Raw genomic sequence first — 14,104 nt, forward strand, 5'->3', positions numbered from 1 at the left:
TATGCGTCTTGCAATGGTGTCGTTGGACAGGGGAATGGTCTTCAATTTTGCAGCGGTTGTCTCATCAATCAAAGTTGACACCATATCCAGTGCAGCTGGGAGTATGAGCTCCTCAGCTATGGTGTGCGGTTTCTTGCACACCATAGCTTGAGAGTGGATATTTATCTTTGATGGCAACGTCCCAGCTACAGTTAGCAAAAACCTGTACAAGTGTGCTTTGTGCCACTTTTTATCTGACTGCTTTACCAACCTGGGTCAGTACAAAGCAGGACTTGCCGCGAAACCTGTCTTGAATGAGGAATCAATACCAACTCTGTCCGTGACAAATGCAGACGAAGGTAAATGTACGTTTTTCTTTAATGGTCCTGTTTCTTTTGCCATGTAGCACTAGCTAATGCTAACAGCTGAGGTCATATATATTAGATTACATTTTCTACAAAGTTACTGCCATTACTTGCTGCAGGATACACAATAACGTTTAAGCTTAACGATAGACGTGTGAAAAAGAAATGGTCAAACTGCAGGAATTCCTTTGCTTGGCAATGTTGTGTAACTTTGATTAGACCCAGCAGCTAACTTGCTCAGACCATAAAGCTGTACTAGCTGAGTAGTGTGTGTAAAGTGAAGCCCAGGCTAATATCCATTGATTTGGGCATTCTCTCAATAAGCAAGCGGAATGGAGGTCATAATGAAGCACTGACACAGCGATCTGAAAATAGCGTAGATAGACCGACGCACTGATTTTGGACATGGTAAAAACATGGTTAAAGTGGGGCGTCCAAACTAATAATTTTTAAAAGTGGATGGGGCTTGGTCACAACACAAGTTACACTCCAAGTAAAATGTTCTGTGTAATGAGTTTCTTCTTCAATAATTGACTGTATAAATTAACCATAACATCAAGGAGACACAGGCAGATGGGGTGTGGGGAGCAGCAGCTCATTTGCATTTAAAGCTACAGACACAGAAACAGCCCGTCGAGAACAGGACTGACAAAAAGGCGTATAGAGGCATTCTAGAATGCCTTTAAATTAAAATCTGAGTGGTATTTTCAGCAAAAACTTCAAATACATGTTTTGGGGACCCCAGAGACCTAAATTAACTTGTTGAAACATAGTATAATATGGGACCTTTAACAAAAGCTTTGCAAAGCTCAAAAAGTAAGCTTTTTCTTCTTTCTTGAGCACATTTCACACCCCCAACCCCCCCCCCCCCCATCAAATATGATCATTTACAAACACAGCTTGGAAAGTACATACAACATAATAACTACCATTCATTTCTAGTATATTCCAGATAGCAAAAACAAAACGCCACCAACTTAACAACCAGTCTCTTTGTCTGCACACATGACTTATTTTGAATGTGACATCCTGGTGCGCTTGGCTGGAGTTTGTACGGGCTCCTGAGCTCTTTTTGTGGCAGGTTTAGGGCTCACACTTGGAGAGAGAGTGGCCTCCATCTTCCTCTGTGATCTCGTCAGTACCTGGTCAGGTGAGACAGGTATCCTGATGTCCATGTTCTGCTGCAGTGCTGCCACCACACTCTCAGAACATTTACTTTCAGTGATTCTACTTTGAGAGGGTTTCTTTGTTTGCACTTTCACCTCATTTGCTTTACTCACCGGAGCCTTTTCCACTCCTGTTTTCTCAGCCCCGACCGGCTTTTTGTTTGTGTCCTTATCTACAGTGGCAGGAGCAGGGCTGTCTTTCTGTGTTTTCGTGGAAATATGTATTTGGGGAGAGCTCTGTTGTGATGCACCGTCTTTCCTAGCAGGATCCCGTAAAGTTCTACTGCTGCTGCTGCTAGTCTTGGCTACCTGGATAGCAGCTTTTGCTGCAGTCTTTCTACTAGGAGACATCTTTTTTTTCTGTGTCTTTGCAACAATGGACTCCTTCTGTCTTTTACTGGCAGACAGAGGGAATTTCTGCCTCCGTACAGAAGACAGGTCCGGTTTAGATGCTGCCTCCGTAGTAGTGGCTGCAAGGATCTGCAGGGTGCACATTGGCTGGCTGGTGAAAATCCATTTTCGGCCCTATCCTATGGAGATGAGTACAACACAGAGGACATTTGTTAGGATGGGAAACAATGAATGGATAGATTTAGTGTTAGTGAAATGAAACTTCTCTATGATGAACTGTAGATAGAGAGCATGATGTAGAAGTAGTAGTTAAGCGATTTTAGTACCCTTTACTCACTAACGGCTGACTCATAATGCCAGCTATATCAGCAGATTGCTCTAGCGTTTGATAGAGTTCTTTGAGAGTTCTTTTCAGCATCAGCAGAGCAGGGTCCGTAGTAGTGGAGGTTTTTGTATCGGTAACATTGATGCTTTCCCCTGGAGCCTCTTTCAGCCTCATAGACGTCTGTTGAACCTGCAGCTTCTCCCGGATGTTAGAGTACTTCCTCAGAATCCTGGCACTTGCTGGATTTTTGGCCTTCACAGTGTTCTTCTGGGGTTCACTTTGAGAACCACTGCCTTAAAGTGATGCAGGATGAAGAGAGAGGACCTGCGCCTGAGCTCATAGCAGGAGTAGAAGTCTGCAAACGTACAGATGCCAATGCAGTTCTCCGGGCACAGCTGGGCCTCTAGGTAGTCAGAGCAGGCTTGCACAATGCCCATGACAGAGAACTGATCTGCAGCCACCAGAAGCTGCTCCACATTCTCGTCAGTGACAGGCACGGAGTGTGTGTAGGCACTAGGCATGAGGCTTCCAGTCCAAAAAAAACAATAAAGGCAACAAAACAACCCTAGGCTAAATATGTATTAGGAGTAAGTTTGTATAACCAAAGAGACATGTTTAAATCATTGTTGATGTGATAGTTTAAACACCCTTCTTCTGAGTGAACATTCCTTGTCTTTCTGTGCTGTATGACCACAAATGTTTTAGCATACAAAATACTGTGTCCCTTGCTGTAAGCATTCCAGTTTAAACAAGAGATGAGAACTGCATCTTTGGTAAACGAAACCTAATTCTTGTGGTCTCAGTGATACTCTAGGTCACTCCTCAGTCAAAACATACCGTAATCCCACATCAAACACATCTAACAGAACTATTAGGCCTACACTAATGTAATCAGCTAGCTAATCAGCTAGCTAATGAGACGCATCATTAGTTCGCTTGACAACTTAAGATGGCAGCAGAATGGCCTCTCTCCTGGGTGTTTTTTTAATTGTATTTTTACAGATTATGAAAATGTAGATTGTCAGCTCTCAAATGATGTTGTCATACACTGAAACCAGTTGAAAATAGTTGAAGATTTATTGTTTATGTGAATGTTGGTACACCTCGATTCAACTACCAGAGAAAATCTCCCTGAACCAAAACAAACAAACACGTTGGTTTCAGACGGTGCTCCATCGCGTCATCACATCACCTCTGATTCATCTTTATCTTCCGAAGGGTCTTCCGCTTTCTCCTGTTGGGGGGACTCCTGGTCAGGAAGAATTTTCTCTGAGCTTTTCGACCGTTTTACTTTCTTACGTTTCTTGGTCTCCAACTTGGAACTTGAAGAGAACTCCTGTGAGACAGCGCCAGCCTCCAGTGAGACAGCGCCAGCCTCCAGTGAGACAGCGCCAGCCTCCAGTGAGACAGTGCCAGCCTCCAGTGAGACAGCGCCAGCCTCCAGTGAGACAGCGCCAGCCTCCAGTGAGACAGCGCCAGCCTCCAGTGAGACAGTGCCAGCCTCCAGTGAGACAGCGCCAGCCTCCAGTGAGACAGCGCCAGCCTCCAGTGAGACAGCGCCAGCCTCCAGTGAGACAGCGCCAGCCTCCAGTGAGACAGCGCCAGCCTCCAGTGAGACAGCGCCAGCCTCCAGTGAGACAGCGCCAGCCTCCAGTGAGACAGCGCCAGCCTCCTGTGAGACAGCGCCAGCCTCCAGTGAGACAGCGCCAGCCTCCAGTGAGACAGCGCCAGCCTCCAGTGAGACAGCGCCAGCCTCCAGTGAGACAGCGCCAGCCTCCAGTGAGACAGCGCCAGCCTCCAGTGAGACAGCGCCAGCCTCCAGTGAGACAGCGCCAGCCTCCAGTGAGACAGCGCCAGCCTCCAGTGAGACATCGCATACACTGAAACCAGTTGAAATTAGATTAATTTATTGTTTATGTGAATGTTGGTACACCTCGATTCAACTAGCAGAGAAAATCTCCCTGAACCAAAACAAACAAACACGTTGGTTTCAGAACATGCTAAAACACATAACTACACAAAACTGGATTATCACACAGTCCCTAAACATGAACAAGACATGTATCACCATGACAACACTCACCCGAGTACAAAGCTCAGAATGTGTTACAGCAGACGAGTGTTGTGAATCACGTAATGAAAACAAGGTTAGTTTGCTGACAAATTATAAGTATTTAAGGATCCTAAAACTGTTGATTGTTATATTGAGGGGGCTCTACAACATTTAAACTTTCAGAACATTTAAAAAACAAAACATAAAAATCATCAGCATCATTAAACAATGTCAATATGTCCACACAGGCTAGAGGCCAATCTAACAAATGTGGGGGAGGAATATTGTTGGAGTACGTCCAGGCGTATGTCCAGAAAATAATCTAACCTAATAGAAAACTGAGAAGTGATAGGATCTATATCTTAATATGATATGATGTACAACATCTTAGTCTTCTAGCTGAAACGTTAGGAGGATTTATTGCAAACATACAACATACCAGTATTCAGTCACACTCGGCTTCTAAACATAACCACATAATCAGTTTCACTCAACTGCTTTTCAAGTTGTTGTTTTTTTGTTTTTTTTGTGGCACATTTATTTATTTGAAACAGTTAAAAAACGAAAGAACTTTCAAAAATATTGATTCAATCAAAAAAATAACAAGAAGCAAAAAAAATAACTTACACCATTCTAAACAGCTAAATGATGAAACCCTTTCGTATTGACAAATCACAACTCTGTCAGAAAATATATTCTTCAGATGGCTTTCATGACAACTTCCAGCAGCCCAACTCCTTATGGGGGAAAAACCAGTAAACAGATATTTCTGTCACAGAACTTGTGTAAATACCATTTGTTTTTGAAACTGAGAAAAAAACACAAATGACATGACATGGTTATTATTTATATGACATGGTTATTATTTATATGACATGGTTATTATTTAGCAAGGTGCCGTCTTGTATCTCGTAGCCGTGCAGAGTTCAGAATAGCTAGCTGCTAGCTCGGACATCGCCGAGGTTTGATTGATTGATTGAAAACTTTATTAGAAGATTTGCAGAAGTAGGTACATGAAAGTACATATTACATACAAGGTCAACTAACAGGATAAAAACCCAAGAAAGCCACTGGCTTATTTCAATTGGGGTCCTTGATTCTCAATTCATCGTTACATGTAAGACAGACAAAAAAAAATAGTACTATCTACAAGATAATACAGACAAATAACTAGTACTATCTACAAGATAAACATAGGTAAGGAGCTGGTTTACATCAATAAAGGCTATGTACACAATCCACTGTACTATACTGCACAGATAGTCAACTAGGGTTGTCATATTGCACAAAGAGTATTTTTTCACATTATTTTAAAGTGTCACAGTTTGCAGGCTTGAAATGTACATGTTTGTGCCTCAGCACTAGCTGCCATACAATCCGTCCGGACTGTCCTGGGCCCAGAACTTAGGCCTTTTCTGTGTTCAGGGCCTTGACGGCCCTGTGGTAGAAGCAGTCCTTCAGTCTGTTTGTCTTAGCGGCCGGGGTCCTGTACCTCCTGTTCGAGGGCAGCTTGACAAAGTGTACGTGCCCAGGGTGGGTCGGGTCCCTGGAGATCTTGGAGGCCCTCCTGAGACAGCGTGTGTTGTACAGCTCCTCCAGAGAGGGGAGGGGGGCGCCGGTGATCTTCTGTGCTGTTCTCACGACTCTCTGTAGCGCGTTTCTCTCCGCTGTTGTGCAGCTCTAGAGACGTGCCCATGATGATGAGCAGGTCGGCCAGGGGGAAGTCTCGCAGGTAGTTAAAGAAGTTCTGAGGAAGCTCTTCCCCGAAGAAGACGATGTCAGGCTTGACCACGCCCTTACAGGTGGGACACTTAGGAACCACCCCCTTCATCACATCAGGACGCAGCTCTTCTCCCTTGTATTCTCTCAGACACACAGTACAAGTAGCAGTAGCAATTTAGCAAATGTGCCATGTGCCTCCACCAGCATCCCAGGAGGAATCCCTGCCATTCTCTCTAACCCGTCGATATTCTGTGTGTACATCCTGAGAAGCTGACCCTTGTCGTGGAGGAGTCGTACAAAGTAGTGTGTCAAGTTGGGCTGGTAGTTCCCGGGGTAAAGTTATTTAGCCAGGGCAAAGAAGGGCTTGGGGTTGTGGTGAAAGAAGTTGATCTCAAATATGGTTTCTGCATAGGACAGGTCGTACTGTTGGAGGTTGTCATAAAGACCACTGCCGGGGGACCTGAAGTCTGGTATGCCACTAGGGGTGCTGATCCCTGCCCCTGCCATCACCACAATCCTTTTGTACTCTCGCTCTCTGATGTTTTTAGCGATATCCTCCAGGGTCAGCTGCTGCTTGGAGCTCCCCCCCCCCACCCCCCCTGGAGAACAGCCCTCGAGCCCCATCCCACCAGAGGCAGTGTCGCCTCCAAATGGCAGGTAGTGGTTGTTGACCACCAGCTTGTCAGACAATGCCAGGACCCTCTTCCTTACTTTCTCATAACACATTTCCAGATCCACCACCCTAGAGCCAGGAATCAACCCTTTCCATTCCACCAACATGTCTCCGAGGTCAGTGACCTCTCTGTCCAGTTTTTTATTTCTCACCCTACGGTTCTTGATTGGTTGCTGAGGGTCGGTCTCGTCTTCCTCAGCCTGAGTAATTGCAGACTCAGTGATTTCGGCCTGGGCATGAAACATGTTATTGGCGTAGCCATCCCAAAAGGCATCTTGGGTGGTTTGTTTCACTTCGAGGTATCTTTCCTCGCACTCAGCGGAACAGAGTATTCACATCGTCAGCTGGGAGTAATGGACGTCTGTTTGTGGCGACTCGGGTGCTATTTCATTACAGGTAAAACAATAAACACAGAACATGTGTTCTTTTTGCTTATCGACTTCAACTGCAGACGATTTGATCGTCGCCTCGGTCGATTCCCTCAGAGCTTGGGCATACTCGAGCCCCGCCTCGATTACTTTAGAGAAGTCTGCCCTGAAGCACTTCCATTCAATTAGAATTTCGTTAGGTTCCAAGAGTCCACTTTTAGTGAGAGCATTTCCCCTTTTAGTGAATAACATTTGTGCTCTTGATCGCACACTCTTGAGTTTTTTCAAGTCCTCCATCTCAGTTCCTTTTCTGTTGACTGGAGAACCGACCGTTACTACCAATGGGGTCCTTTAATTGGGACTTTGTTCCACTTTGTTGGTGTTGGTCCTTATCCTAGTTCAACAGGAATTCTGGTGGTTGACTCGTGTAAGCTCCTGGTCGAAATTATCGGCCGTTTGAGTTGATTGTTTGTTTGATGGGGCTTAAGCTTTGCCCAGTGGTTCCAGTATTAGGTTGGCCGGGCCTGGGTTGGCTGTGCCTCCTTGGTGAGACTGAGAGCCGCGGTTCGTTAGTCCGTGGCTGCTCTTTGCTGCACTAATCCAGTGCAGTGGGCCTCGGTTTATAACTGTTCGGTTCTGTATCCCCACCGAACGGGGTGCCAAGAGATCAAACGTTGGAATAACTCAATTTGGTGATTTGTGGTTTATTGCAGTATAAAATGTTCACCACAGTCAGTAGCAGTAGCATTTGCAGTAGCAGGTTATAAACCTAAATGTAAAACGAAATATAAATGTAGATAACAGTCATGCAATGTATCAGAATATCAAGTCATTTAGAAACATTCTCTTAATATTACAGAACAACATAACCCAACAGAGCAGTAAATACATTCGTTTTGTCATTTAGAAACATTCTCTTAATATTACAGAACAACATAACCCTGCAGAGCAGTAACTACATTCGTTTTGTCATTTAGAAACATTCTCTTAATATTACAGAACAACATAACCCTGCAGAGCAGTAAATACATTCGTTTTGTCTTACCGGTAGCGTGTCCCTCTTGACTACTATGATAAACACAAGGCAGTTTCCGCCATTTTATCCCCGAAGCCCCTCCCACATTGTGGATATCCGGGTTTGGAAATTAACCCCTTACAGTCACCCTAGTGAACGCAACACATACAATCCGTCCGGACTGTCCTGGGCCCAGAACTTAGGCCTTTTCTGTGTTCAGGGCCTTGACGGCCCTGTGGTAGAAGCAGTCCTTCAGTCTGTTTGTCTTAGCGGCCGGGGTCCTGTACCTCCTGTTCGAGGGCAGCTTGACAAAGTGTACGTGCCCAGGGTGGGTCGGGTCCCTGGAGATCTTGGAGGCCCTCCTGAGACAGCGTGTGTTGTACAGCTCCTCCAGAGAGGGGAGGGAGGCGCCGGTGATCTTCTGTGCTGTTCTCACGACTCTCTGTAGCGCGTTTCTCTCCGCTGTTGTGCAGCTCTAGAGACGTGCCCATGATGATGAGCAGGTCGGCCAGGGGGAAGTCTCGCAGGTAGTTAAAGAAGTTCTGAGGAAGCTCTTCCCCGAAGAAGACGATGTCAGGCTTGACCACGCCCTTACAGGTGGGACACTTAGGAACCACCCCCTTCATCACATCAGGACGCAGCTCTTCTCCCTTGTATTCTCTCAGACACACAGTACAAGTAGCAGTAGCAATTTAGCAAATGTGCCATGTGCCTCCACCAGCATCCCAGGAGGAATCCCTGCCATTCTCTCTAACCCGTCGATATTCTGTGTGTACATCCTGAGAAGCTGACCCTTGTCGTGGAGGAGTCGTACAAAGTAGTGTGTCAAGTTGGGCTGGTAGTTCCCGGGGTAAAGTTATTTAGCCAGGGCAAAGAAGGGCTTGGGGTTGTGGTGAAAGAAGTTGATCTCAAATATGGTTTCTGCATAGGACAGGTCGTACTGTTGGAGGTTGTCATAAAGACCACTGCCGGGGGACCTGAAGTCTGGTATGCCACTAGGGGTGCTGATCCCTGCCCCTGCCATCACCACAATCCTTTTGTACTCTCGCTCTCTGATGTTTTTAGCGATATCCTCCAGGGTCAGCTGCTGCTTGGAGCTCCCCCCCCCCACCCCCCCTGGAGAACAGCCCTCGAGCCCCATCCCACCAGAGGCAGTGTCGCCTCCAAATGGCAGGTAGTGGTTGTTGACCACCTTTGAATCTCTGTGTCCTGTCCTGAGCTGAGCTGAACACAAACCCTCAGCACTAGCTGCCATACAATCCGTCCGGACTGTCCTGGGCCCAGAACTTAGGCCTTTTCTGTGTTCAGGGCCTTGACGGCCCTGTGGTAGAAGCAGTCCTTCAGTCTGTTTGTCTTAGCGGCCGGGGTCCTGTACCTCCTGTTCGAGGGCAGCTTGACAAAGTGTACGTGCCCAGGGTGGGTCGGGTCCCTGGAGATCTTGGAGGCCCTCCTGAGACAGCGTGTGTTGTACAGCTCCTCCAGAGAGGGGAGGGGGGCGCCGGTGATCTTCTGTGCTGTTCTCACGACTCTCTGTAGCGCGTTTCTCTCCGCTGTTGTGCAGCTCTAGAGACGTGCCCATGATGATGAGCAGGTCGGCCAGGGGGAAGTCTCGCAGGTAGTTAAAGAAGTTCTGAGGAAGCTCTTCCCCGAAGAAGACGATGTCAGGCTTGACCACGCCCTTACAGGTGGGACACTTAGGAACCACCCCCTTCATCACATCAGGACGCAGCTCTTCTCCCTTGTATTCTCTCAGACACACAGTACAAGTAGCAGTAGCAATTTAGCAAATGTGCCATATGCCTCCACCAGCATCCCAGGAGGAATCCCTGCCATTCTCTCTAACCCGTCGATATTCTGTGTGTACATCCTGAGAAGCTGACCCTTGTCGTGGAGGAGTCGTACAAAGTAGTGTGTCAAGTTGGGCTGGTAGTTCCCGGGGTAAAGTTATTTAGCCAGGGCAAAGAAGGGCTTGGGGTTGTGGTGAAAGAAGTTGATCTCAAATATGGTTTCTGCATAGGACAGGTCGTACTGTTGGAGGTTGTCATAAAGACCACTGCCGGGGGACCTGAAGTCTGGTATGCCACTAGGGGTGCTGATCCCTGCCCCTGCCATCACCACAATCCTTTTGTACTCTCGCTCTCTGATGTTTTTAGCGATATCCTCCAGGGTCAGCTGCTGCTTGGAGCTCCCCCCCCCCACCCCCCCTGGAGAACAGCCCTCGAGCCCCATCCCACCAGAGGCAGTGTCGCCTCCAAATGGCAGGTAGTGGTTGTTGACCACCTTTGAATCTCTGGGTCCTGTCCTGAGCTGAACACAAACCCTCAGCACTAGCTGCCATACAATCCGTCCGGACTGTCCTGGGCCCAGAACTTAGGCCTTTTCTGTGTTCAGGGCCTTGACGGCCCTGTGGTAGAAGCAGTCCTTCAGTCTGTTTGTCTTAGCGGCCGGGGTCCTGTACCTCCTGTTCGAGGGCAGCTTGACAAAGTGTACGTGCCCAGGGTGGGTCGGGTCCCTGGAGATCTTGGAGGCCCTCCTGAGACAGCGTGTGTTGTACAGCTCCTCCAGAGAGGGGAGGGGGGCGCCGGTGATCTTCTGTGCTGTTCTCACGACTCTCTGTAGCGCGTTTCTCTCCGCTGTTGTGCAGCTCTAGAGACGTGCCCATGATGATGAGCAGGTCGGCCAGGGGGAAGTCTCGCAGGTAGTTAAAGAAGTTCTGAGGAAGCTCTTCCCCGAAGAAGACGATGTCAGGCTTGACCACGCCCTTACAGGTGGGACACTTAGGAACCACCCCCTTCATCACATCAGGACGCAGCTCTTCTCCCTTGTATTCTCTCAGACACACAGTACAAGTAGCAGTAGCAATTTAGCAAATGTGCCATGTGCCTCCACCAGCATCCCAGGAGGAATCCCTGCCATTCTCTCTAACCCGTCGATATTCTGTGTGTACATCCTGAGAAGCTGACCCTTGTCGTGGAGGAGTCGTACAAAGTAGTGTGTCAAGTTGGGCTGGTAGTTCCCGGGGTAAAGTTATTTAGCCAGGGCAAAGAAGGGCTTGGGGTTGTGGTGAAAGAAGTTGATCTCAAATATGGTTTCTGCATAGGACAGGTCGTACTGTTGGAGGTTGTCATAAAGACCACTGCCGGGGGACCTGAAGTCTGGTATGCCACTAGGGGTGCTGATCCCTGCCCCTGCCATCACCACAATCCTTTTGTACTCTCGCTCTCTGATGTTTTTAGCGATATCCTCCAGGGTCAGCTGCTGCTTGGAGCTCCCCCCCCCCACCCCCCCTGGAGAACAGCCCTCGAGCCCCATCCCACCAGAGGCAGTGTCGCCTCCAAATGGCAGGTAGTGGTTGTTGACCACCTTTGAATCTCTGTGTCCTGTCCTGAGCTGAACACAAACCCTTATGCCTTTGATCAGAACAGCAGAATGCTCTTAGCTGTTGGCCTTTTACAGTGCTAGGTCCAATTGTCTTCGATCTCATGTTGTGAAGAAGCACAACCCCAACCTCCATCTAACCATTGGGGAGGTCATGAAATAAGTCATAGCTGCAATGAAAAAGCACTTGCTAAATAGCTTTGGTTTCTGAAGTCACAAGTTCATTTTGCAAAGCTGGACGGTGAACCCATATAATATTCGACCCAGAAAGAATTAACGTCATAACTGGCATAAGCTTAACATTTCTAAATTCTTAATATAACTAATGAACTGCTATGAATAATGCAATGAATGTCTGACTGGCAACCTTCATGATAAAAGGAGCCAAAAAACCGTAGCGCATATGTTGTGGCATTTGAAACGGGAGAGAAAACCAGACACTCATTTATTACCCAAAAAAAATACTTACAGATACTTATTACCAAAAAATACGTACACAGATGCAACAGACTCACCTGCTGACTGCGAAAGTAAACTAACTGAGGTGAGGCGTGTTACAGGTGACAGTACGTTTATAAACAAACCGCAGAAATGAATAAAGAGAAATTGTAGCGCACTGGAGTCAGCCGCTGGGGGGGTAAAGATGTGAAATGAAAATGAATGAAACTCACCTTCGCTGTCTGGGGGAAAATCGTCTTTAGAGTTGATGGGGGAAAATCGTCTGTTTGTTACATTGAGGCTCTTCAACCTTTAAACTTTCATAACATCAAAAATAAGAAAATCACCGGTCGGTGTGCTGTCAGCCATGGTTGTTTTAATTAAAGAGTTGATGGGGGAAAATCGTCTTTCATTTTATAATTCGTTACTTTCAAAACGTTGAACCTGTCGAGTACCGGTGCTGCGAGTCTGGCCACTAGCAACAGCAAGCCATTTTTGCCTACCTGCCGTCCTGCAACCTCGGCTGGTTCCCCCACACGTGTCAAATATTTCACCTAATGGCTAGACATCTGGGGAATTGTAGTCCTAGATTTAGTGGACTACAAAAACACATACACAACTGAACAGAAATACAAACATAACACTGAGACAACAAACTATAAGTATAAGAAAGTGATCTTAAAACTGTTGTTTGTTACATTGAGGCTCTTCAACCTTCAACCTTTAAACTTTCATAACATCAAAAATAAGAAAATCACATAAAAAAATTTTTTTTTAAACAATGTCAATGTGTCCACACAGGCTAGAGGCCAATCTAACAAATGTGGGGGGAGGAATAGTGTTGGAGTACATCCAGGAGTATGTGCAGAAAATAATCTAATCTAATAGAAAACTGAGAAGTGATAGGATCTATATCTTAATATGATATGATGTACAACATCTTAGTCTTCTAGCTGAAACGTTAGGAGGATTTATTGCAAACATACAACATACCAGTATTCAGTCACACTCGGCTTCTAAACACCAAGGCCACATCTGGGTGGAAGGGGCGGTGACCACATGACGCAGGAGGGGACAAGGACATCTCAACTCCTACAACCTCGATTCCTCCTTTACTCTCCAGGAGGGAGAGGAGGGGAAGAGAGGAGGAGAGGAAGAGAGGAGAGGAAGGGAAGAGAGGAAGGGAGGAGGGGAGAGGAGAGGAAGAAACGCCGCACGGCAAGACACGCCGTGTTCTCTAGACTTGCGAGAGTGAGATGCGAGATCCACAAGATGGCGCCGTCCTGATAGCCACTTGTTCCCAGACTCCAGTGTTCTACAGTTCAAACAAGCAGAGAAAGTAACAGTAGTAACGGTAGTAACAGTAGTTCACCCACCTCAGTCAGAGAATAGCGTGGTTACTCACTCCAGTAGGAGGAGGAGGATGAGGATGATGGTGGTGGGGTTTTTGCGCTGCGCCCCGATTCTTACATGATCTTTGTTTAAACTGGTTTGCTGTCTGGTCCTGGTCGCCGCAGCGCACCTAGCCGCCAATCAGACAATTGACTAATTCATCCACTCTTGATTCATTGTTTTCATCAGTTCCAGAAGATTAAAATCACATTCTGTGAGCTGGCTTGCAGGAGACCAATCTTAGCTACGTTAGCCCGCGATCAGTTCACCCAGTTCACAGTTCACGCCATTTGTCAACGTCACCACCGTTGTCCTTCGGTTAGCACCCTCCAGATGCCATTTTATATGTATTTCCTCCTTGGAAAGGATATAAGCTAACGGGAAATGGCTTTTACTTCTTGTCTTTAGCCGCTTGCCTTCAGTTGTGTCCAGACAAGGCCCCGTGTCTGTAACCTAGCCTCTCTCTACTAGCTACACACACGCTAGTCGTTCAAATCTAATCATATGCAATCATAGTGTTCACGTTATATTGCTTATACATGATCCAGCACAAGTGTGTGACAATGTCAGTAGTGCTGTTGACTACGATGATGCACTAGTCTACTGTGCTGCTGCTCCGTAGCAGCTCACCTAGTCAAGTTCGCTTGAGAAGACTTAAGATGGCGCCGCCGCATGGCAAGACCAATCGCCTTTCTCTACTTGCCTTAGATACAACAATCTAAATATCTGTGACTGTAACCAAAGTGATAATAATATATAGCATTCTGACTGTATAAAAACCTCTTTCGAAGTATTCTAATAATAGAGAACAGTGTTTGCCCTACCATTGCCTTGGGGGGGCGGGCCTGTAGAGAATGGCTCTAATATGCACGACGAAAA

The 14,104-nt window shown here is 46.8% G+C and overlaps 4 pseudogenes across 4 annotated transcripts; all 4 read right to left on the reverse strand.

Annotated features, from left to right (window-relative positions):
- Nucleotides 1–4,938: 4,938 nt before the first annotated feature.
- LOC308164439 (NAD-dependent protein deacetylase sirtuin-3, mitochondrial-like) lies at nt 4,939–6,586 on the reverse strand (annotated as a pseudogene). The gene is made up of 2 exons: nt 5,881–6,586; nt 4,939–4,976 (listed from the first exon to the last, which is right to left on the reverse strand). The product of its transcript is annotated as an NAD-dependent protein deacetylase sirtuin-3, mitochondrial-like (transcript).
- Nucleotides 6,587–6,966: 380 nt separating this feature from the next.
- Nucleotides 6,967–9,159, reverse strand: LOC308164440 (NAD-dependent protein deacetylase sirtuin-3, mitochondrial-like; annotated as a pseudogene). The gene is made up of 2 exons: nt 8,454–9,159; nt 6,967–7,016 (listed from the first exon to the last, which is right to left on the reverse strand). The product of its transcript is annotated as an NAD-dependent protein deacetylase sirtuin-3, mitochondrial-like (transcript).
- A 102-nt stretch (nt 9,160–9,261) lies between these two features.
- LOC308164441 (NAD-dependent protein deacetylase sirtuin-3, mitochondrial-like) lies at nt 9,262–10,247 on the reverse strand (annotated as a pseudogene). Its single transcript has 2 exons — nt 9,517–10,247; nt 9,262–9,265 (listed from the first exon to the last, which is right to left on the reverse strand). The product of its transcript is annotated as an NAD-dependent protein deacetylase sirtuin-3, mitochondrial-like (transcript).
- Nucleotides 10,248–10,344: 97 nt separating this feature from the next.
- On the reverse strand, nt 10,345–11,330 carry LOC308164442 (NAD-dependent protein deacetylase sirtuin-3, mitochondrial-like; annotated as a pseudogene). Its single transcript has 2 exons — nt 10,600–11,330; nt 10,345–10,348 (listed from the first exon to the last, which is right to left on the reverse strand). The product of its transcript is annotated as an NAD-dependent protein deacetylase sirtuin-3, mitochondrial-like (transcript).
- Nucleotides 11,331–14,104: the final 2,774 nt, after the last annotated feature.

Source organism: Nansenia antarctica, assembly GCF_963989245.1.
Source record: "Nansenia antarctica genome assembly, chromosome: 8".
In the NCBI taxonomy this organism is placed as follows: domain Eukaryota; kingdom Metazoa; phylum Chordata; class Actinopteri; order Argentiniformes; family Microstomatidae; genus Nansenia; species Nansenia antarctica.